This window comes from Gopherus evgoodei, chromosome 19 (genome assembly GCF_007399415.2).
Source record: "Gopherus evgoodei ecotype Sinaloan lineage chromosome 19, rGopEvg1_v1.p, whole genome shotgun sequence".
NCBI lineage: Eukaryota > Metazoa > Chordata > Testudines > Testudinidae > Gopherus > Gopherus evgoodei.
In genome coordinates, this window is record NC_044340.1 from 22149767 (window position 1) to 22174602 (window position 24836).

Consider the following 24836-nt stretch of genomic DNA (forward strand, 5'->3'; position numbering starts at 1 on the left):
ACAAAGCAGCGCTAGGGCAACTTCACCACCTCAACACAAAACAGTGAAGGGCACATTCATGTGGATGGCGGGGGTGGGGGGGAAGGTTAATGCAGAAGAAAAAAGGAGTTTTGCTCTTTGCAAACTGAACAGGCATCCTTCCTTCCCATATGAGAACAGTGAGCAGCCCCTGGTAAGATATTCCGGGGAATAGGGAGAGCTTTTCCCTGTTGTCTATTTCACTGTTAAGAGACTGGCCAAAATTGGAACCATTTATTCAGACTCTACCTGAACTTCGACAGTTCCAGATAAAATAGTTCTATTCCAAGCCACCCCAGGGTTTGGACCCAACTGGTGACGAGTTGTGAAACCCAGATGTGTCCCAGACAGAGCAGGCCAGATCTGGAGCATATGAGGAAAGCTAGGTGCACGGCAGGTAAGCCTGTCACACTTGTAGCAGAGCCATGAATGAGTACTCTGAACCTGCTTTTGGAACTGCTGCCAATGACAGTGCCCTCACACAGGGGAAGCACTGCAGCCTAAGAGAATGAGTTTCCAAACACAAAAACTAAGCACCAAGGGCCAAAGAGAACAGAGATGAGGCTCATCACATACCCAGAGAGAGGGAGGTGCAGACAGGGCCTCTCTCCCACACATCCACAACTCAGAAAACTCTCCATGAGTGAGGAGTGAACAGAAATATTCAGAGGGCTGGATCCCCTGCATCATTGCTCCAGAGCTGTAGGCAAGTGCCCTCTGCACATTGCAAACTGAGCAGAAGGGACAGAAATGAGATACTGGAAAACCACCCAATACATCCAGGCTCTTCTAAGACGAGTGCCCTTTCCACAAGAAGTTCTTATCACCTCTGTCTAGGAACCTCTCAATGCTGCCACCTTCACCCCCTAAAAACAAAACAGCCCCATAGAAGTTGTAGTACAATGTCTGATTACTTCTCTGTAAAGCCTGCTGCGGGCACTAATCAATTACTTTGCCATGCTGCATTTGCTGACTGGCCTGTGTTCAGTCTCTGTGCACAGCAGTCTGCAGCCCACCATGATTTCTGAGCACATGAAAAAAATTAAGAGAAAAGCAAAGACTTCTGCTTGAGTAGCCAGACAAACAAGAGAAAGGAAAAGACTACAGCGACCAGAAGCCTTTGGGGCCACACAGCCAACCTTCAGTTGCCAAAGGGCCTGCCTGCTCTCTTCACACTGGCTGTACTTTGATTCAATTCAGTGACTTCTACCCAGTCACTGGATGCCTGTGCTGTCCATCACCCCCTGCCTATTGCCAGCTAGGCTGACTGAAAATGACAGCCATAATCAAAGATCTGGGCTTTGAGGTGATGTTCAAAAGAAACTGTCAATTTCTCACAAAAATAACACACAGACATAGAATTGTACTCCAAGTCAGCAGCCCAAGCTGAGCTCCCAGAACAGCCCTGCATACCAACAGGAGGCAAGGGAGGGCACTTGCTCACAAACAAGAACAAAAAAGCAAGATGACCTTTAATTTTAAATTCAAAACAATTAAACATTTGCAACTACAGGTCTTCATTTGCTACCAGGAATCCTAAGTACAAGACACACCACATTCCTCACAAATCTAAGAGGAAGGCAAAAGTGGAGTTCCCTACAAGGACCCTTGCAGTCTCCAGGGGAAAATACAGATTAGGACTCTAACCAATCTTTTAAGAAAAACACCTAGGAAGTCTGCAGCATACTGGAAAAAATACTCCCTCTGCCCAGCCCCAGACTTATCACTACACCATACAAAATGGACCTGCCTGTAGGACAGTCCTCTCATTTCAAAACACTCGGGCATTGAAAGAAAGTGGTTGGAAGACTACTTACCTTTCTCTTACTCCAGGTCTCAAGAAAGGCCAGAGGTATTTCCCATAGTGATCCTGTGCTTTTTTCCTTTGGGTTTTTCAGCAGCTGTCTGCTCGGTGAAGCTTGTTAGAGGGGAGATGAGGATCTGGAAGCTGCTGGGGGACAGCCATGCAGTCAGGGCTCATGATCTTCTTCACCAACAGCCTTCCAGCCAGCTGCAGGGGGCTCTGGGGAGTGGATCATGCTCTTTCCACACGCACTGGAGTCTCACCTACATGCACAGCACACACACACACACATTTCAAACACTCTGCCTCTCGCACACACTTTCACTCCTTTAGTTGTTTCACTTTCACTTGAGGAGAATTCAGACTCAGTTTCTGGTGGGGGAGGTTGTTGGTTGGCTGATTTTTAGCAGCAACTTCCCTCTTGCCCCCCTGAAGTTACAGGAACCTTCTCCACAATTTTTTTTCCCCACTCTTGATCCTTATTATTGTTTAACTGTCTGTTAGATCCCTCCAGCTAAGAATTTCTGTGTTTTTGAGAGGATGCTGTTATAAAGTGGGCAAAGCTCTGTGTATGGAGTGCTCCTTTCTCTCTCTCTCTTTCTCTTCCTGAGTCTGAATAATCATTTGGAGAAACAGGATCATTCACTTTGCCTTCATACAAGAAGCCAAGCAGTGCCCTGTCAAAATAAAAGCCCCAGTTTGCCTCTTCCACTGATTAACTGCTTCCTAATCTAGGTCTCCTCCTCTGGCCTCCCAGTGGCCTGTCTGAGAGGAACACCTTGCAAAAAGAGATGATGGGAAACAATTAACCCCCATTGCTAAATGCCTCACCTGCACTTATGGCCCAGGGAAATAATGGCATGAGAGGCAAAGTTTTTAAAGGACATTGATGAGGAACATTAAAAATAAATTATAAACAAACAAACAAACAAACACAAAAATAAGGAAACTGCAAAAGAGCAAATCTTATAATGTTACACACTCAGGACTGGTGCTCTTGTTTGCGCCTAGGAGTGAAAGAAGAGGGATGAGGTTTTTTCAGACATAAGGAAAGCTGCCCAAGCTAATGGCAGAGGACAGACAGCCCCCATGTAGGCAGGCTTAGCAAATTGGCTAAATGTCTGCATCTGAGTCTCTGGCTTGGTTGGCACAGTAATTAAAAACAGCCCCCAGAGAGCCCTAGCCCCTACCAGCTCCTCCACTTGCTTGGGAATTAATTAAACTCTGACAATGAAGAGGGAGGTTCCTTGTTGCTGTTGTGGATCTGACTCACTCATTGATCTACTAATGATCAGAGCATTTGAAAACTCTCCACAGGATTCTAGTAAAGGGCAGGATGCTTACTTTGATTAAGAGACCAATCCTGTCACTGACTTTAGTGGAGACTGGGGGTACTCAGCACCTCTCAGGATCAGGCCCTAAATCCTTTATTTGCTTTTGAACTGTTGGCTATGAAAGTTTAAGTCTTTCCTTTTCTGAGTGTTTTATTACGGTGGGGTCACCAAAATCCTTATTCAGGTCCATCGCCTCACCAGTGCAGAATTGTTCCCTCCTGGTATGACTTCTAGCAGGTTGTGGCCTATTCCAGTTTAAATCAATGATTAGTCCTTTACACATGGCTCATGGATGTCACCAAATGCCAGCACTTTTGTCAGCTAGGAAGAAATGTACTTTACTTTGATTTTTCAGCAAAGAAGGTTCTAAAAGGACTGTACCTACTGGGTCATCCAGTGCTCTGGCTGTGTGATGCTTTTGGCCTGAGACATTCTGCTGCTGCAGGGAAAGGTACAGTGTTGTTTCACTAGGGGGGCTGTAACTACACAAACAAGAGTTAAATTTCCATGCAGAAGCAGCAAAACAGAAATGTTCAGCCTAAAGCCACTTATTTTAGAATGAGGAAAATGCCAAGAACAAAAGTAAAGTTTCCAGGAGAGAGTGTAGCATGTGTTATCTCTACAACAGGTGCAGCACCTCAGAAGAGAATGGCAGCTGTCTTTGCATTCTGGGAGAGGTAACAGAAATGTAAAGATACAGTACACACAAAACAAAGACCTCACAGTTTCAAGCTCTATACACCGAGTCATGCTATGCTAATGCTCATGAGCTAGGCTTTGCCAGACATCCAAGCAGACTCAGGGTGAGCTGAGTGCTGTACAGTTAATAAGAGGGCTGGGTCATCGGTCTGATCAACCAGCTCCAAAATGGGAACTTAGTAAACTGCGTGTGTATGAGAGGGGGGGAGTGGCAAATTAGTGGACAGAACTAATGGGATTATTGAGTACTTTACCTAAAACTAGCAGGTATGTCAGACGCTGCTGTTGTGAGCACCCACATCTCCAGAGGTCTTTCTTCCTTCACTATGCAGGAAGATCAGAGAACAACCTAAGAACAGCAAAGAGGCCTGTGGCACCTTATAGACTAACAGACGTACTGGAGCATGAGTTTTTGTGGGTGAATACCCACTTTGCCACATACATCTGACGAAGTGGGTATTCACCCACGAAAGCTCATGCTCCAATACATCTGTTAGTCTATAAGGTGCCACAGGACTCCCTGCTGCTTTTACAGATCCAGACTAACACGGCTATCCCTCTGATACTTGACAACCTAAGAGCAGCCATCCTGCGTCAGACCTATGGTCCATCTAGCCCGGTATCCTGTCTTCCAACAGTGGCCAATGCCAGATGTTTCAGAGGGAATAAACAGAACACGGCAATTATCAAGTGATCCATCTCCTCTCATCCAGTCCCATCTTCTGGCAGTCAACCCTAGCTGTCACTTGCTGCTCAGTTTAAAATCATGCATGATTGCATTGGGAGTTCACACACTGTAAGGAAATGGCAGAGCCTAAATGCTCACCATGGTCACGCACCCTTGCAAGTGGCTTTTCAGGCATGTGGCTATGCAAGAAGTATATGTGACTACAGTTACTCAGGAGTCTGTTTACATACATGCTGTGGTCCATGTTTAGCCAAAACCAGTATCACTAAAGGTTTGTCTCTATTTTGCATGTACATGTTTGTGAATGTACACACGTATGGAAGTGAAGTGTACCTGCGTGCACTCCAGACTTTACCCTTGTCATAGCTTCTGTCCTTTAGTCACTAAGCATCTCTGCACCACCAGTGCCTGACTCCAACACCATTTAATTCAGCTTAACGAATCCCAAACCGATGCCCTGCTAAGTGGCAAGAAGAGGCTTCTCAGACCAAACTCCAGACCCCTCTGCTCCATCCTCACCCCAAACTGTCCAGGCCCCATCTCTGAATGAAACTCCACTAAGCCGCATATTCAATCCAAATCCCTCACCACTTGCATCTCTCTCCAGAACCCTAGTCTGCATGTCCTCACTCCCATGAGGAATCCAGACATTCCACTCTCTCCTTCCTCCTTCCCCTGGACCCACAACGTCTCCAAGATTGGTCACTGAGTCTTCACGTCTTCTCAGCTGGACAACTCCCAACCACCAATCTGACTGCCTTAGCAGCAAAGAGTCCTGTAGCACCTTATAGACTAAGAGACGTATTGGAGCATGAGCTTTCGTGGGTGAATACCCACTTAGTCGGATGCATCTGACGAAGTGGGTATTCACCCACGAAAGCTCATGCTCCAATATGTCTGTTAGTCTATAAGGTGCCACAGGCCTCTTCGCTGCTTTTACAGATCTAGACTAACATGGCTACCCCTCTGATACCTGACTGCCTTGAGATCCTACTCTTCATGCATGGAGCAGCATCTCCCCACTCTTGTACCTAGAACTAGGGCTGCACAGCTATCCGCTTCCATTGAAATCACCTTGGTTTCCTGTCCCCTCCAGAAACCATTATAAAATCCCCCTCCTCATCGGCAGGTCCCTCCATGGGGCTGACCCCCCTCTTCCACTCATCTAATAAGATCTAGGGGAGTGACAGGGTGGGTGAGATGGATCAATTTCTGTTGGTGACAGAGACAAGCTTTCAAGGCACACAGAAGTTGGCCCAATGAAAGATACTGCCTCACCCACCATGTCTCTTTCATATCCTGGGACCAACATTGCTACAATTAAACTGTATACAGAATCTAGTGGAGGTATTTTAGAGTCCTTCTCACCCCAAGATCTAAACAGTCCTTCCTTGCTCATTTTCCTGATAAGTTCAGGAACAACCCTGCAGGGCTGTCATGCTGGGACAGTTTGAACAAGGAAGAGTTCAAAAAAGTATAAAAGTGAGATTTTCAAACATCTAATTTAAACTTGCAGCACCTCGGCACAAAAGGAGTCTCTCTGCAGGTTTGAACCTGGGAGAGGAGACAGTCAGTCTAGGAGCTAAAGGAGGGAAGGAATGGAGGGGGCAAGAGGCTTAGATACAGTGAAAATAACATCTATTTCAAATGCACAATTTACTTTGGCTGGGTGGCAGGAATAGAGACTTCCAAGCAGCGGATGGCATGCACCTCAGGAAATGTATTCCAAGTGGAAGTCTGCTGTTGGTAAAGGCATGACAGATACAGTTGAGAAAGGACACAGCTGGTCGCCTGGGCTCTTTGCATGCCCCCACTCTGCCTCCTGCAAGCAGAAGGGAGCTGTACAACACACACACATTAGGCTGTTAAACCAGTCCACCCGCTTTTGGCTGATGCCAGCAGCATTCTAACCAGGATGTGTCACCTTCCTGTCTGCAGCACACTAACTGTTCAGAGGTGGGTTGGGGAGAGTGGAGACAGCTGGAGGCAGGGACCACTTGGCATTGCAAAGCTAAAGGAGATCTTAAAGCATTGCACAGCTAAAGGGGATCCAGGGACAAACAATCAATCTCAGCTGATGGGAAGCAGCAGCCCTAATTGGAAATGAAAATACACCTTTCCCTCCTGCTCCATGTGCAGACAGGAGTGGCCACAGCCAGAGAGAGAGAGACACCCTATATTATTAACCCTCCCATGGCCAGCAGGGAGGAATGTCACAGCAAGAAAGCAAATGTGGCCTCTGGCGAGCAAAGACCCAGGACTCAGGTCTAGCCCTGCAACTGTCGTGTCAAAGTCTATGATCTTTCAGATCTCACAAGCTAAGCAGGTATGGTCTAGGTAAAAAAATATTGGCTAGACCTCAAAGGAATACCCAAGAGCTGCAGGGAGCAGTGCTGGTATCTTAGGTAGATACTGCTTTCAGTCATATGGAACCAATGTGAGAGTATGGCACTGGGGGCACTGTATTGCAGGGAGCAATGTGGATAGCTTACCAGTCCCACAAAGTAATTGCTGCACTACAGGGAAGTATGTGAGTAACACAGCAGGGCATGGTCTTCCACCAAGTTAGCACTCACGCCAGTGTCCCATCCTGATGCTACAGGGTACCATGTTGCAGAAGGTGCCATCTTTTGTGGAAGACATAAAAGTGCAGCATGCAGCAGCCTTATTCATAGGATTCCTCAGCAACCCTCCCTCATCCTCCACCTGAGAGCAGGCAAAGTGGGCAGCTTTAGAAGGGGAGACAGCACTTCGAGATCCCCAGTAGGAAGTAGCAATCAATGGCGGATCAAGCACACTCTAAAGTCTCAGAAACCGGAAAGCAAATAAAATTACCCTCAACCTTTTCTTTTTCAGATCTTAAATCTTGTGATTTTTTTATTTTAATTGTTATTTATTTATTTATTTGTTGGCTCTGTGACATGATTTTTGGAGGCTTGGGACTGCCCATACTAAGGACAGTGAGTAGCATGATTGTTTTCTGACCTGGCAGGGGTTGGGAGGCTTGGGAATTTCAATGTGTGCAAAGCACTCTGAGCTACAGGCTCTCTCTGTCCCCCAGACTGTACTGGGACAAGAACTGGGACTCTTGCTAACTTGAGCCACAGGAACTGCAGCTGAGGGTTTGTGCACCACTGCCCCCTTGTGGAGTGTGCCTAAACTGCTGATCCACAACAGCTTTCTCTGCTTGGCTGAATAGGTGCCAGGCAGGCAGTTGGAATGTCGTTGCCTCTCCTCCAGGAAACATCTTTCCCTGTCTGAAACGTGCGTCAGTCACACAGATAACCTCAAGTCCTACATGTCACATCTGCTAAGGAAAGAGTGGAAACAAGGGCAATGTTGCCTTTCCAGAAGGATTTGCACATAGGTGTTGGAACTTGGGGTGTTGCTATGCCCCGTGGCTTGAAATGGTTTCTATTATATACAGGCCTTACAGTTTGGTTCAATGACTCTCAGCACCCCCACTATACAAACAGATTGTTCCAGTCCCCCTGGCTTTGCACCCAGCTTGGTATCTGAGGATGGAACAGCTGCGTCTACCAGTAATGATGCTTTTCCTCTTTTTTAGCACCTGCCATGTGAAAAATCTCAGGGCATTTTGGGATGTTAGTAATGAAGCCTCTCATGAAGTAGCTGCCAGTATTAAGCTTACTTTTCAGCTTAGGAAACTGAGGCACAGGGAGGGAAAGTGATTTACAGAGCTGAGAAAAGAACCCATGAGTCCTGGCTCCCCAGTCTCATCACTAGATCCCACTCTCTTCCTACAGCTGTGGTGGTGTTTTTTATTTGGACTATAAAATAATAAACTAAGACAAAGAGAATCCGTGTGAATGTGTGTGGACAGGAAGGTGACATCATTAACATTCATACTGTACTCTAACAAGTGAACAAACCATAGCCTGTGCTCCCCAGACAGGAGCAGGAAATAATGTACTTCATTTGACAAATCATATTTATTGAGGCCACGTTCTTCCTTTGGTTGTTCGCATTTTGGGTACAGAGTAAGCTGGGGCAGCATGAATAAACACAACATGCATGAAATTCTGCAGAATTTACCAAAGCAAACTTCAGATATTGCAGCCAAGAGACATCCTAGAGAAGAGAGAGACTCTCACTGTTCCCAAAACCCAAAGAGAAGGGATTGGAATTCTCTTTTCAAGGTATTTTCCCCAAGGCACTGAGTGGTTTTGCCCCTGAGGAGACAAGCAAATAGACTGGAGTAGAGAAAGGGGACAATTTGGCCACAGTGCCAAAATAATACAGACATATCTATTCACCCCTGTATAACAGCAATACTGACCCTTCCTTGGAGGAGGATCTCAGATTGCTTCATGCAGCCACACATGGACCCTCCTTCTTACAGGCAGGGAAACAAAGGCACAGATAGGTGAAGCCAAAGCTCCCATAATGAATGCATGGCAGGGTCCAGGTCTTTTCACCCCTCACCCTCTGCTCTCACCCCTAGACCACATTGGCTCTCATTATTGTCTCAGAACACCAGCCAAGTCTCCAGCATCCCCAGCGTTTGTCTGTGAAATTCCTAGATGTGGGAGCCTCACAAAGGTCCCAGCTCTGAATGGGCCACACCCTCGAACAGCACAACATGTTTCAGATGCTTCTCCGAAGTATATCTGAGCACCTGCCCTGGGGTTCTGCATGTGGGTCAGACCCAAATGTTTTCAAAGCTTGAGGGGTAGGCATTCTCACTCGGCCTCCAGCAGGTTGCCTAGCCCTACTCTCACATCATGGGCCCAGGTGACCCATAACTGGTGAGATAATGCAATTCTGGATCTAAACTGGATTTAAAACACCTTATGGATCTAAACTGCCCTAGCACATGGGATTCTGGTCTGCACTCCCCGTCTGCATGGGGTTGGGGACTTTCATGGCTTCACCCTTCCTTCTCTCCCCATAGCAATGTAAAGTTACTAATATATCTAATGCCCCATGAGTGCAGCCAACCACAGCACACAGAGGGTTAATAAAAGCACCCGACTGCTGCCATTTGACATGGTGGCACCCAACACTCTGTGGAAGGGGTTTAGATGCTGGCAGCGCCTTTCTCCAGCTGTGTCCAATCCAGATGGAACATACCAAGCCCCTGTTCGCCAGGCCCTCCAGCCACCTTTCCCTTGTCCTCTTTTTCTTTCTCCTTGGCCTCCTGGGCTCCCTACATCACAGCACCTCACATCTCTCCCAGGCTGTGCGCATGAAAGCGATAGAGTGAGACTGGGAAAGGTCAGCGGGAGGACCAGGCGCTGCCGGCTCAGTGCTGAGCCTCTGTCATTAATTAACATCTGCTGGGCAAGCCATCCTCCCTGCACTTGACTCTTACTCCCATCTCCCCTTCCCCTCCTCTGTCATTACGCCCACACCAGGAGAGACAGGAAGGAGAGGGGATGGGGGAAGCAGAGTCCCTGGAGCTCCTCACAGCCTCCTTATGCCAAAAACAACAAAATCCCAGCAGCTGATTCCAGGAGCTGCCTGGTACATCAGCATGTTAATGAGTCCAAGGCTGAGCAGCCCAGACTGGCTGCTACCTGCTTCTGCCACACACGGAGCTTTCCTGACTTCAGGCCATTTGGGTTTTTTCCTCTTGAAATTTTTGTTCAGTAAATTCAGCATTAGCAAAAGATGCTGTCCTGACAGCTCCACAGATCGAAGTCCTCTCTCCATCGCCAGCGCACACAATGTTAGGGCAGCGCAGGCTCCTCCACACTGTCCCAACAATGTGCTGCCCCATTGCCCTCAATGGACCCATCCAGGCAATTGGAGATTTCAGGCTCCATGGCCCAGCCAACCCTTGGCTGGCAGGAACAGGACAGTTAAATTGTATACACCCATGCTCTAGAAACCCACCACACCAGAGATCTACCAAACCCATCCCCGACAGGCCAATGACCAGCAATCAGCAAGTAACAATTGTCACTCACTACTGCCTGGGGATGGATTGAACCAGCAACCCAGAGGCTCCATACCCCAATCCCTTCCTCATCTCCTGAGTTTGAAATTACATTTCACCATAGGTTTCTGTACCACCCAGTGTTTGGCTCCACTGTTATTTCTCTTGCAGAGAAGGGGCCCCATTACAGCATGTGTGCTGGGATGGGAAGCCGGATAAAGGAAGAGGAGGCAAGCACTCTGCTGGATGAGTGAATGCTGGGGTGTTCCTGCCCCAGTGCTCCAAACAGCAATTCCTTTCCTCGTTATTGGGAAGGGGGGAATATTGCCTTCCCCACTGTTCAGGGAGGTTGTGATACAAACTGGCCCAACTCACTGCAGAAAGCTGAGAAGGAAAAGAACTTTGATTCAATACCCATCTCCCCATCCCGTAAGTAAAAGACCCTGTTTGGAGCTACGACATCAAAGGATCAGAGAGTGATTATCTCTTACTGGCCTGGCCTGACCCTAATCCTAACCTATCAGCCTGTGTAGCTGTTGCTTCCTATCATTTTCTGTTGACTGACAGATGGTAAGCAAATGCCCTAAAGAAACTTCATGAGCTAGTCTGCAATGGAGACAGGCAGAAGGGACAGGCTGGATTCTGTTGCAGATGTATTGGCACAGGGTTTAATTTAGCAACAAAATGGTTAATTGTTTTAGCAGGAACTAAGCTGCACTCACTGTGAGATGCCATCTTCCTGTTGGCTAATTGTGCCCGAGAATAGTTTAAAAAAGTGAGGCACTGTTTGTTGCAACTAATGTTCTAGCCCACACCTTTTAATGTTTACTGAGTTAGTCCAGAGACACAGGTGTAATACACAGCTCATTGAGAACAGAGGGCTAACTTCCCACCTATCCCACCAGCACCACCTATCCCAACTCTGCAGCTACCTTGGTTGGATGGATCTGAAGAGGGCCATGATGAGGATCTCCTCTTTGCTTTTATAGCATCTTTCATGGTAGGACCTCAGTCTGCTTCACAATCACAAACCCTAACTCATTAACCATCACAGCCCCATCGGCACAGGATAATTGCTCGACTGCACTGAGGGGAAACTGAGGCACAGAGCAGTGTCCTGGCAAAGACCACCCAGTGACTTAATGTAAGAGCTAGGAATGGAGCTTGGGAATTCCAGGCTCTGTCTTGCTCAACATTTGCCTCCCAAAGCTGGGCATAAATCTCAGGAGTCCTGACTCCCAGCCTCCTGCTCTAACTGCCAAGCCTGGGTTCTTGAGAGTTTCATGTATACTGCAATTCTAAAGGCACAGGTCTGGTCCTGGTTTGGGATGGCAGAGAGGAGAGCCCCATTCAGCTTAGCAGTCACAATGCAGCTACTGCACCACTTTCCTGCAGAGATCTAGAGCTACCAAAATTCCAGAAGCATTACCGGGTTGCCATGATTCTGGGTGCTTGCGTAGCCTCAGTATCCCTGCAATGCCAGATGTACTCTGCATACCTGTGAAGTCCCAGTGCTGTCACAATCCTACCTGCACTGCCCCAGCACTGTCATACCCGTGCCCACTGTATGCCTGCACAGTCCCAGAGTTGTTGCAATCTTACATGCCTACTGCATCTCAGAGGATGCCCTAAACCCAGATCCATCATGGTGTATGCAAAGCCCTGGCACTGCTGTGAACCTGGACATCCCCTGGCCAGGGAGATCAGCACAGCTCCTACTGGACTGGCGAAGGGAAGGTTCCTTGGCAAATCTGTGCTTTGACTGTGGTAACACGCAGGACTCATGCAGCAATTTAGGCCTGTCCTGGAGCAGACAAATTCTGGAAGGAGAGAATTAGTCTGGAAATCAGGCTATCAGCTGCCTCTCGCTCTGATCCTGCTGTCAAAGAGGGGTGGGGCAAGTGGTGAAAGGTTCCTATTCCATTGGTCCCAGAGCTGGTGTGTTTGTTGCACTGAGATCCACACAGACCTCTGCTTTGCTGCCAATAGATGTGGTGTTTAGCTGGCAGCCCAAGACATGGGCAAACACAAACCAGCCATCTGGCATCTTGGGATCCCTGTGCTCCAAGTCAGGAGAGAGCTGATGTAGCTCTGGAGTCAGCTGAGGGTGGAATCTGTCTCTCCCATCACAGAGACAAGGTGGGTGAGCTAACATCTTTTATTGGACTAGCTTCTGTTGGTAAAAGAGAGAAGCTTTCGAGCCACACAGAGCTTCAGGGCTGCCCAGATCTTAAGAAGAACTCAGAGTAGCTTGAAAGTTTGTCTCTTTCACCAACAGAAGTTGGTCCAATAACATATATTGCCTCATGCAGCTTGTCTCTCTAATATCCGGGGTCAAACACAGCTACAACATCTCCCACCCTAGACAGACAGCAAAGGCATCATTGGGAGCCAGAGACTAAAAGCCCAGCCTGAGGAGTAAGACCTGGATCCTAGTGCAGCAAGGGAGGCTGCTGGGGCAGCCACCAGCAGAACTAACCTCCTAGGCTGCTGTCAGCACAGACAGCCACACAGTGCAATGAGGATGGTGGGGACTAAAGGGTTAAACCATTTAGCAAGGCCACCAGTGTGATAAATGTAGCAATCAGCAAAGACAACCCTCCCACCGCCACCTAGGGCTAGGTCTGGCTGGAGAGCAGGAAAGATGGCAGCGAAAGGGGTGGGTTGGGAGGACTCTTATCCTGATACGGCTCCTTCCTTCCAAGCGAGGGTTTGGAAAAACTGAGCAGGCAGGGCTGGTTCTGAAATCGCAGCGCCTCAGTGACACAAAGCCAGCCAGATCTCCCCTCTGAAATAAAGGAGAGTTAGGGGCTGTTGTGGGCCAGGGACAGGCAGACATGCACCCTGCTAGCTTCAGTGGATGATACAGGCCATAGGGCAAGGGATGTGCACATTTGAGGGTTGGGACGAGACAGACAGATCTTGGTGTGGGGGGAGAAAGACATCATTCCACCCCCCAGGAGTGAAATTTTCCTATGACATTCCTGGTTGGTTGCGCATGCGTGAACAGGCCCTGCACAGGCTGCAGGGGATTTCAGGTTAGTACACACAGATAGGTGGTTGGCTCTGCTGCTGGCTGGCTGCTATTGCATTCCTGAGCTCCCCCGCAAGCACAAGCACCTGGCTCTGCTCCTGCAGGCATTCTGCACCTCTGAAGCTCCTCTGACAACAAACCTGATAGGGAAAGTACCCCAAACACACACAGGATGTGTAGGTAAATGCACACCCTGAACATGTAACTAAACAAACAGGGTGTAATAGACACAAACAATACATGGACATTCTACATACATACACATGTACTACTGCACGCACAAAGTATAATACACACAGGGCATGGCTGAAGACGTGCATCCTGTGTACTCAGACACACACGACACACAGTGTTGCGCCTTTTATCTGAGGATCACAAAGTGCTTTAGTAAGAATAATTAACTCTGGAGAGGTTGGTTGGTTTCATTATCACCACTGTACTGATGGGGACATCAACAGTCAAGTGATGGAACTTGCCCAAGGTCACAGAGCTGGTAACTGCACCCAGAAGCCCTGATTCCAAATCCCCTTCCTCCATAACACACACACACAGTCCGTGTTTCTTCACCATTAGTGGAGTTCTGAGGCTTGGACACTGCAAGCAATTGACTTCCTACTCTCACTCTCTCAGGGATTGCTAGGCCACCCATGACTGATGGTCTAAGCTCTGACGGCTGCTTGTGCCCAGGACCCAATGGACTTATCTGGCCCAGGTTCCAAGGCAGTCATTTACTCAACTATATATACAATATCTTAACAATGTGGCGACTGTCACGAGCTGCGAGAAGGTCCTGGCCCTGCATGCGACTAGTTCTGCGTGCCAGGCAGGGACTCTAAGACGAAGCAAGGAATACAGAACTTCCCTGAAGCTAAAGGGGGTCCCAAACAGGCCCTGGTGCCAGCTCCCCTGCATGATCTGAGGAAGGCTTGTCTGACTCGTGATTAGAGCAGGGGACTGGATATCAGGGATTCTGGGCTCTATTCCCAGTTCTGCCACTATGGCTTTAGGTCAGTCCCTCTCCCTTTCTGTGCCTTAGTTTCCCCATCTGTACACTGGGAATAACGAGACTTTCTTGCCTCAGGAGGGCGCTGAGCAGCCAAATTAATTACCATCAGAGAAGCACTCGGAGACATTTGGAGCTAGCAAAGGGCCATGCTTTCTCTCTGTAGTTCTCAGCCCTACCCTATGCACTCAGCTTTCACCTTTTCTTTGGCCCCTGCCCTGTTCAAACTCAGCATCTCTGCATCTGTGAAGCCTTTACAGAAAGCCCGAGAAGACTGCTCCCTCACATACTTCTGTTCTACCCTCTCTCTGGAGAGATGCACCGGGTCACTAGTAGGTTGGTGTGTTTCAGCCCCAGGGTTCTCAGTCCATGGTGGGCAGAAACAGCTGATCTCTCTCCTGCACCTCTTTGTCAAGTTGGAACAAACAATTTGGAGAACTGCCCCCTGCGAGAACTTCTATTGACCTTGGATCTACACATGATGGCCTTGCAGCATTGCCCAGTACTGAACTCTTTGAACCTCTTAGGTTTGCTGGGCTGGCCTTGAAGCCTCCAAAGTTCTGGCTCACCCAGGTAATTTCTGGTATTTCCTGCTTCTACTCAGACTAGGGCTGCCCCAAAACAGGTCCTCAAACAGGAGTTTTAACCTTTGGCTTCTAGACCCAGCCCACAAAAATCAGGCAGCATCTATGAATTTGTGGAACTTTCCCAACCTTGCAACAGATTCCCTTGAGGCAAGTGGGAAGCAAAAGGGGGCTTGTTCCTAAGCCTTTGGCCAAAGTGTCCTCCATGTCATGCAGAGCGCTACCTGCCTGGTCTCCTGCCAAAGGTATTTGGCGCCATTGGCTTTAGTAGGAGTTACAGCTCTGAGGCTGGATTTGGCCCCGGAGTAGAAGATGGGAGGATTGTTAAATGAGGTCAAGTAGGAAGAATGGAGAGTGTGGTCTTTCATAGTTTGGGGCCTTCCCAGCTTGACTTCTCCAGAGGAGCTGGGACTTCACAGGCTGCCATCTGGCTGCTATAGGATAATCACCTGGATTCCCGTGAGGAGACTAGTGTTTGATGTGAACAAGGTGTGGCACAAGAGAGCTGTAAGGTTGTACAGGAGAAAAGGGGGTGCCACCTGGTGGTCAAGAATGGATTAGCAGCAATGTCACCTGTCAAGGCCACTGGTCACATCTCTAATCCCCTGGCTGCAGGAAAGGCAAGGGTCAGAGATAGGATGGGAGGGTCAGTGCAGGGGTCAATTACGAGGTGGGAGGGGGCTGCTCTGCTCCCCATGGTGGTCAGTGCAGGGGTCACACAATGCTGTATACCCCACTCTGCCAGAAGAGCTCCTCCAGACATTCCCATATTGCAGGCTGAGGGAATGGGATGCTCCACAGAGTTTCCAGGTCAGAGAACTGGGAGCGGGAGATGCTGGAATCAGCTTGTCAAGGAGGTTAATTCTGCCACAAAGCCACTCCTAATCCTGTTAAAGACAGACCTGGATCCCCATTGCTGAAAACTATGAGCAGGCCCTAGCTAAATCACATCACCCTGCACCAGCCTACAGACATACAGACTAACACTTGCAGCCAAGCCAGAGGGGCTGTCCATCCATTCCCCATTCCCCAAGACAGGCACCATCTCTCCATCCATGTCAAGTTTTCATCAGAACCCCTTAATGAATTGTTTTAATTAGCCAAGGAGACAAAGGAAAGCAATGTAAGGCACTTTCCCCTACCATGTACCTCCCTAAGGACTGAGCATTTTTGCTCTTCTGCCAGTTCCTGGCAGCCTGGGAAAGGGGGCACCAGGCCTGGGAATTAAGGACTTTGATTTCTGTCCTATTTTGTTTTGAGAACTTCTGTAGCTAAAATATGCAAATTAGAGTCATCCTCAGGGACACGTATGGATCTAGGTGTAATCTCAGTGGCCCAACCTCATCTCTGCAAGGAGACAACCTTTGGGGTGCACAGAGCCTTCTCTGGATCCAAACTCTGTGGCACAGTCCTGTTTCCAGTGTAAACACTCGCTCAGGTGCTACCCTAAGGTTGCAGGCAATTACTAAGTGGGAGGGGGCTGCTCTGCTCCCTGGATGGGGACGATATCTCTGCTCTCAAGGTTCCCTTGGCAAGGCACACACTGGGCACTGCTCTCTTTGGTGAGTGGAGAGAGCAAGCTCTCTCTGTTGCTGTCATTTCCTTGCAACTACCACAATCCTGCATCCTGGTTATTTTACTGTCTAATATCCATGAAGCCCTGGAGACAGATGCCCTTCTGCTTCTGCAGAGTAGAGACAGAATGGTTTCCCACATCAATGTGCCTCAGCCCTGCCTGGGATGCAGAACTTAGGAGTGAGACGGGAGTACTGGCACCACAGCCATTTCAGTTCTTGGTCTCTCCCCTGACCAGGTGGACGTTAATAGCAATGGCTTTTTTGATGTGGGCATTGGTTTCCTGAGAACTGAAATAAGACACACCAAAGTAATCTCATCCAGGGTACCACTGCACAGCCATCAGATGAGTCTCTGGCAGCCTGATCTGGATTCAGACTGGCAGCTGTGAAGGGAGAGGGTCTTTGAGTCATTACCAGTCAGAGGAAGAGACAGAGGACTCAGACTCCAGATAGCAGAAAGATGAGTGACTCCAAGGACAGTCATATTTGGTAAAGGATCCATCATCCCATCTGCAGAGAAAAAGGCTTCCCCTCACAGCAGGCCCTGGCCCATCACCAAAGCTCATGCAGCAAACTGGGAGGCATCCCTGTCCCTGGTACAGACAGCCTGGGGGCTTGAAGTCCATCCCTATGAAAGCAAAATGCAGTGTGTGTTTATCCCCCGTTGGAGCTGCCACAAGGCCTGTTGGCAGCATCTTTGGAAAGTAATGGCTCATGCGGGATGGAAAGAATCTACTGAGGCATCCAAGAATGGAATGTTTCACTTAACGGGGCAAAGACAGCACTGGTAGCACAGGACTGGAGGGTCCCAGAGATGAGGCAGCCATTTCAGAGTGGGATGTAAGGGTTGGGAGAGGCAAATATAGCTCCTGTCTTCCCCAGTGTGGAGCAGAAGGGGGCAGGGATGGTCTTCCCAGCTGGGGTGGGGCAGCAGGGGAACCCAGGGGCAGAGATGACTCCCAGAAAATAAAACTAACAGCCTTTGGAAACTAGGGCGTGGGACCAGGAGGGGAGGCCCCAAGCTGCTCTGCAAAGTCCTGCCCACACAGGGCTGGGTGGGATTCACCTCCCAGTGACACTTTGATTCAAGGGCTGACTGAAGCCATGGGACACAGGGCACATGGAGCTGGGGAGCTAGTTCAGCTCTCTAGTGCTACTTTGTATAGTTCAGATCCTTCATCCCTACCTATCCAGATGAGTCAACTGGCCCCTCCTTGATGCTGACAGGTATCAGCATTGCAAAGTGACACAAAGTGAGCAGAGTCCGATACAGGAGGAGTGTAGAGGGTTGGGGGTCACTGATACACATACACTTCACTGCCGTGATACCCCTTACTCCTCTGCAGAATCCCAGTTCCAGGACGTCCCCGGGGGGAATGAGGTTTAGTTCCCTGCAGTGAGCTCTTCCCAGGTGTCAAACCTGGGAAAGACCCTCTAGTTGCTGCATCAGCCTTTTGTATCAAACCAGCCCTATCCTTCCGCTGCTGGTCAGCCCTGGCCTCATCAAGGAGCAGGAGGTTTATTGCTGTACCTTACCTCCTCCTTGCTGAGTCACACAGCTCCTTCCCTGACATATCCATCAATAATACAGGAGCACTTTCTTTTTGCAGAGGTGGATTAACAGGGATGTAAAATGAGAAACAATAGCAGAGCTATCTCGGGAAAGAACCCAAGAGATAATAATCCCCATCCCTACCACACACACCCTTCCATCCCAGGTAGAATGATGGAGATGCAGCTACCTTTGAGGCAAAGCATGGCAGCCAGGGCAGGGCACACTGCTCAACAGGAACTGATGCTCTAGCCAGGGGTAACAAGAGAAATCTTGGCTCTCAGGGAAAATGCCTCATCTGAACATTAATGTCCAGGCAGTGAAGAGATGAGCTGAATCTCAGAGATCCTCACTCAATTTTTCTACATCAGGAGGCTGAGGACTGTGCTGAGTTTGAACCCTCAGTTCTAGAAAGTGCAAATGCTTTAAAGCTGGTGCTTAGACCATTAAACCATCCCCTCTGGCACAGACATCATCCTGAGACAGGAAAATATAAGGCATTGCCCTTCCCCAGCATCTACAGAACAGTGATCTCAAAGCACTTCAGAACTCCCTACTAGGTGGGTATTATCCCCACTTTACAAGTGGGGCACCGAAGAGGAGTGACTTCCCCAAGGCTATGCAGCAAGTCAGTGGCAGAGCTGGGAATTGAACTCAGAAGTCTTGACTCCCTGTCCCATACTCCTATTAAATATTTATATTCTGGTAGCATCCAAAGGCAATGGCAGTGGGAATTTTCCTAGTCCATGAGGGCAGTATGGAGGTGTCTGAGGGAGAAGCTGCCTGATGGGCAATGAAAGCTGGGAACTCTGGCAGAGCGAACACAGGGGTTAACATTGCAATCAGTACCTAAGCCACAAGGTGGGGCGAGGCTACATTATGAAGGTCCTCAAGGGTAAAGACAAGAAGCTTTTATCTGATATGTAGATAAAGTGGGAGCTAGCAGAGGGTCTCAAGGGGCTGATGTGGTCTATGTGGACGAGCTGAGAAGATGATCTGGCAGCACCATTATGAATAGAAGTGAGGGGAGTAAGAGTGCAGAAGTCAGGGCGGGATAGAGAGAGGGTGCCATAGTCTTACCTCGAGGCCCCCTTCTCCTCCCCCATAAATGAGACAGAAAGAGGTAAGGGAAGGAGTAGCCCCCTGATCACGCAGCAGAGGAACGAACTCCCTCTAGCTCAGGCCCATCTACCCTTCCCCATCCCCGATTTCTCTCTGGCAACTTGAGAAATATAAATTACATCAAGTTAATGTTTGTTAATCCCAAAACCCCAACATCTCTCCTTCACCTGGGCCGAGGGAAGCAGACAGTGACAGTGCAGGGCCCTGCAGTGCCTGTCCTACCCTCACTCTCATAACACCAGCAGCCAGGGCACCACCTGACATTGGCAGGGTCAGGGGTGAGAAAGCCCCAGTCAGGGCGGGGTGGGTCATGGTACATGCTGCAGAGGCCTGGCCCCGACTCTCTAGTTGCAGTTCAGAGTGGGAACCATCATGAGGCCAGGACATGCCTTGGGGCAAAGAGGCAGCTCTTAGGACATTGCCCACCCAGAACCCCATTTCTCACCTGGAGGCTGCAGAATGAAGCAGGAAAATTCCTGCCTAGAAGTCCCTGCCTCTGCCCCAAACACCTATGGGACTCATCACCGGTCTGCACTTTCTCCTGACAATGGTACTTGAACTACAGCTGGCCACTCAATGGGGACATCATCCATTTGCCTTGCTCCCAGGGCCAGAGGACCCCATGGCATCCCTGATTCCCCCCAGTTCCCCAGAGCCCCCACATGTGGCCAAGAGCTCCCTCTCCCTGCAGCAAACACACAGCCACAGCCCATCTCTAAGCCTTGAAATTAAGTTAAGAAAAGAAAAGGGTTTCTCTGGGAAGCCAATGAAACGCAAATGAGAACATAGTTCCCATGGTAACAGCAGGATCCAGAGGAAGAAAAGGGGAATGTAAATAGGATTATCAAGGGGACAAATTGGGGAGGGATGAGCCACCTGCACCCAGCAGACACACCAGCCCACTTGCACAATGGCCCACCTGTGCTGCAAACAAGTGGAATCCCACCACGGAGCTGCCCCCTGCCCATCCCTGGTGCCTGCAGCCAAAGCTCAGAGTACTTTACACACATCAGTTCATTTAGCTCTACATCTCCCACTGAGGCAAATAGCATAGTACCCACTGTACACAGAGGAAACTGAGGCACAGAGAAGGGATGGGACTTGTCCAAGGTCACACGGGGAGTCTTTGGCAGAGCCAGGAAAAGAACTCTGGGAGTCCTGACTTCCAGTCCTATGCTTAAGATATAAAACTATCCTTCCTCTCTTTGACTGGAAAGATTACTATTTAATTGGGGCAACATATAATCCTTGCTGCCTGGCATTACTAATTATAATCCAGGACTCTCACTCTGCAGACCAAATGCAGCCCAGTGTAAGCAAGCAGAGCTCCCCTCAGAGCCAATGGGAGATGGCCACATTTACACAATAGATGAATTTGGGAACCCCAGTTATTAGGAAAAGACAGGTATTAATAATAGGGGGATTTGCTTAATAGAAATATAAAGAGTAGTTGGGTTTGTGATGACTGGGAGAACAGCATGGTGAATTGCTTGCCAAGTACAAAGGTTGTGGACCTCTCAAGACATTTAAATAGATTTATATGCAGTACTGGGGAGGAGTTGGTAGTTATGGTACATGTAGGTACCAATGACAGAGGGAAAGGTAGGAGAGAGGTCCTGGAGACCAAATTTAGGCTTCTAGGAAAGAGATTAAAGTTCAGGACCTCCCTGGTAGCATTTTCTGAAATGCTTCCACTTTCATGTACAGGGCCAATTAGAAAGGCAGAACCGCAGGGTCTCAATTCATGGATGAGATGATGGTGTTCGGAGGAGGGTTTTGGGTTTATTAGAAACTGGGGAACCTTTTGGGAAAGGAGGATCCTATACAGGAAGGACGGGCTCCACCTAAACCAAAATGGAGCCAGATTGCTGGCATGTAAAATGAAAAAGGCCATAAGAGGAGTTTTTAAACTGAGGACTGGGGGAAAGCCGAAGGTGTACAGGAGCACATGGTTGGGACACAGACATCCTTTAGGGGAGGACTTATTAAAGGGGATACTCTATATCCTAGTAAAGAGGAGAGGACAGAAGTTGACAAAGTACAGGCAGGAATTGAAGAGAAAAAGTCAAAGGAAAAAGAGTCCCATTCAATTACATCATATGAAGGCAGACAACTAAATACTGACAAACGTTATGAGTGCTTGTATACAAATGCAAGAAGTTTAAAGGGTGAACTTGAGTGCCTGGCATTAAATAAGCATATTGATATAATAGGCATAACAAAAACTTGATGGAATGATGATAATTAATGGAACACTATAATACCGGGGTACAAAATATACAGGAATGACAGAACAGGTCGTGCTGGTGGAGTGGCACTATATGTGAAAGCATTGAGTCAAATATAGTAAAAACTTTAAATGAAGCAAACTGTACCATAGAATCTGTATGGATAGAAATTTCATGCTTGAATAATAAGAGTATAGCAGTAAGAATATACTACTGACCACGCAATCAGGATGGTGATGGTGATTGTGAAATGCTCAGGGAGATTAGAGAGGCTACAAAAACAGATTATAATGAAAAATGTTAACTATCCCCATATTGATTGGGTACATGTCACCTCAGGATAGGATGTTTCATAGATCAGAGTCCTAGCACCCAGAAGGGGAGAGGCAAGTCTTGATTTAGCCTGAGGCGGAGCACAGGATATAGACCAAGAGGAGAATACAGCCACTCAGTAATAGTGGCCATAATATAATTAAATTGAACATCCTTGTAGGGGGGAAATACCAAAGAAGCCCAGTAGCGTTTAACTTCAAAAGGGGAACTACACAAAAATGAGGAAGCTAGTTAAATGGAAATTAAAAGGAACAGTACAAAAGTAAAATGCCCGCAAGCTGCATGGAAACTTTTTAAAAACATCATAATAGAGGCTCAAACTAGATACATATCCCAAATAAAAAAAACAATAAAAGGATAATAGAAACACCTCTATGGCTAAACAGCAAAGTAAATAAAGCAGTTAGAGACAAAAAGACATCCTTTAAAAACTGGAAGTCAATTCCTACTTAGAAAAATTGAAAGGAACATAACCTCTGGCAAATGCAGTACAAATGAATAAGTAGGAAGGCCAAAAATGAATTTGAAGAGAAACTAGCAAAAGACACAAAAACTAACAGCAAAAATACTTTTAAGTACATCAGAAGCAGAAAGCCTGCCAAACAATCAGTGGGACCACCGGGCAACTGAGGTGCTAAAGGAGCGTTCAAGAAAGATAAGGCTGTTGCAGAGAAGCTAAATTAATTCTTTGCACAGTTTTCACTGCAGAAAATGTGAGGGAGAGTCCCACACCTGAGCCATTCTTCTTAGGTAACAAATCTGAGGAACTGTCCCAGATTGAGGTGCCAACAGAGGAAAATGTGGAATGAATTGATAAATTAAACAGTAATAACTCACCAGGACAAGATGATATTCACCCAAAAGTTCTGAAATAACTCAAATATGAAATTGCAGAACTAACAACAGTGGTATGTAAACTATTGCTTTTATCAGCTTCTGTATCAGATGATTGGAGAATAGCTAATCTGAGGTGGATTTTTTTAAAAAGGTTACAGAGGTGATCTTGGCAATGACAGGCCGGTAAATCTAACTTCAGTACCAGGTAAACTCGGTGAACTATAATAAACAACAGAATTATCGGACACCTAGATGAACACAATATATTGGGAAAGAATCTAGATGGCTTTTGTAAAGAGAAATCATGCCTCACCAATCTATTAGAATCCTTTGAGGGTCTCAACAAACACATGGACAAGGGAGATCCAGTCAATACAGTGTACTTGGACTTTCAGAAAGCCATTGACTAGGTTCCTCACCAAAGTCTCTTAAGCAAAGTGAGCAGACTTGGGATAAAGGGAAAGTCTTTCCATGGATCAGTAATTGGTTAAAAGACAGGAAACAAAGCATATGAATAAACTGTCCGTTTTCACAATGGAGAGAGATAAATAGCTGGTTCCCCGGAGATGTGTACTGGGACCTGTGCTGCTCAGCACATTCATAAATAATCTATAAAAAGGAGTAAACAGTAAGGTGGCAAAGTTTGCAGATGGTACAAATTACTCAAGATAGTTAAGTCCAAAGCTGACTGCAAAGAGTTACAATTACAAACAGATCTCACAAAACTGGGTGACTAGGCAATAAAATGGCAGATGAAATGTAATGCTGATAAATGCAAAGTGTACATTGGAAAACATTTTCCCAGCTATACACACTAAATTATGGGGTCTAAATTGGCGGTTACCATTCAAGAAAGAGATCTTAGAGTCGTGGCAAGTTCTCTGAAAACACCTGCTCAATGTGCAGCGTCAGTAAAAAAAAATCTAACAGAATGCTAGAAAGGGATAGATCAGATTAAGAAAGGGATAGATCAGTGGTTCTCAACCCACGGGCTGCTTGTGGCCCATACAGCACAGAGCAGCAGCCCATGTGACATCTTCAGGGCCATACAAGTAGTATATATATTGTGCATATGCAGCCCACAGTGATAAATAGGTTGAGAACCACTAGGATACATAATTAGATAAGATAAAATATCATAATCCCACCGTATAAATCCATGGGTACGCCCACAACTTGAATGCTACGTGCAGTTCTGGTCACGCCACTGAGGGAAAAAAAAACAGAATTGAAAAAAGTACAGAAAAAGGTAACCAAAATAATAATGGGTATGGAATAGTTTCCATATGAGGAGAGATTAAAAAAGATTGGAACTATTCAGCATTAGAAAATAGATGATGGGGGGGATATGATAGAGGCCTATAAAATCATGAATGGGATGGAGAAAGTGAATAAGGAAGTGCTATTTACCCCTTCACATCACACAAGAGCCAGGGGTCACCTGATGAAATTATTAGGCAGGAGGTTTAAAATTAAAAAAAGAAGTACTTCTTCACACAAGAACTCGTTGCCAGGGATGTTGTGAAGGCCAAAAGTATAACTGGGTGGATTAAAAAAAGAATTAGTTAAGTTCATGGAGGATAGGTCCATCGATGGCAATTAGCCTTTTGTCAGGGACACAACTCCATGCTCTGGGTATCCCTTAGCCTCTGACTGCCAGAAGCTGGGCCTGAATGACAAACAGTCGATAAATTGCTCTGCTCTATGTACTTCCTCTGAAGCATCTATTGAAAGAGAATACTGAGCTAGAAGGACCATTCATCTGACCCAGTATGGCCATTCTTGTGGCCCAGTGCTTCTGAGTGCAGCGGAATGCACGATCCAGGGCACAGGTGTGAAGAGATGGATTCCTAGCCCCAGTGCAGCCAGAGCTGCACCTCAACAGGATTCTCAAAATTAGGAGTCACCATCCAGCCTAAGCGAGTGAGTCCTGCATAATCTGTTCTGTTCCCCAGATCTCCTTCTCCCTTTCCCTGTTCAGACTGCCTGGTGCACTCTGGATTTTCCGTTGATGCTCCCTGACCTCAAAAGGGTTAAGTCTCTCAACCATCTCCTGAGGCTTTTGCTGCTTTTTTTCCTGCTCTTTCTATTTTATTTCCTCAAAGACATAGAGATCAGCTG

The 24836-nt window shown here is 47.5% G+C and overlaps 1 protein-coding gene across 4 annotated transcripts in view; it reads right to left on the bottom strand.

Annotated features, from left to right (window-relative positions):
* The window catches only part of BCL9L (BCL9 like), a 95111-nt gene extending 92681 nt beyond the window's left edge, over positions 1-2430 (bottom strand). For all 4 annotated transcript variants that reach the window (XM_030538160.1, XM_030538159.1, XM_030538155.1 and 1 more), the window contains exon 1: positions 1836-2430. The gene's annotated coding sequence lies outside the window, so the exon portion shown is untranslated. The remainder of the gene's footprint in view (positions 1-1835) is intronic.
* Between the last annotated feature and the right edge of the window lie 22406 nt (positions 2431-24836).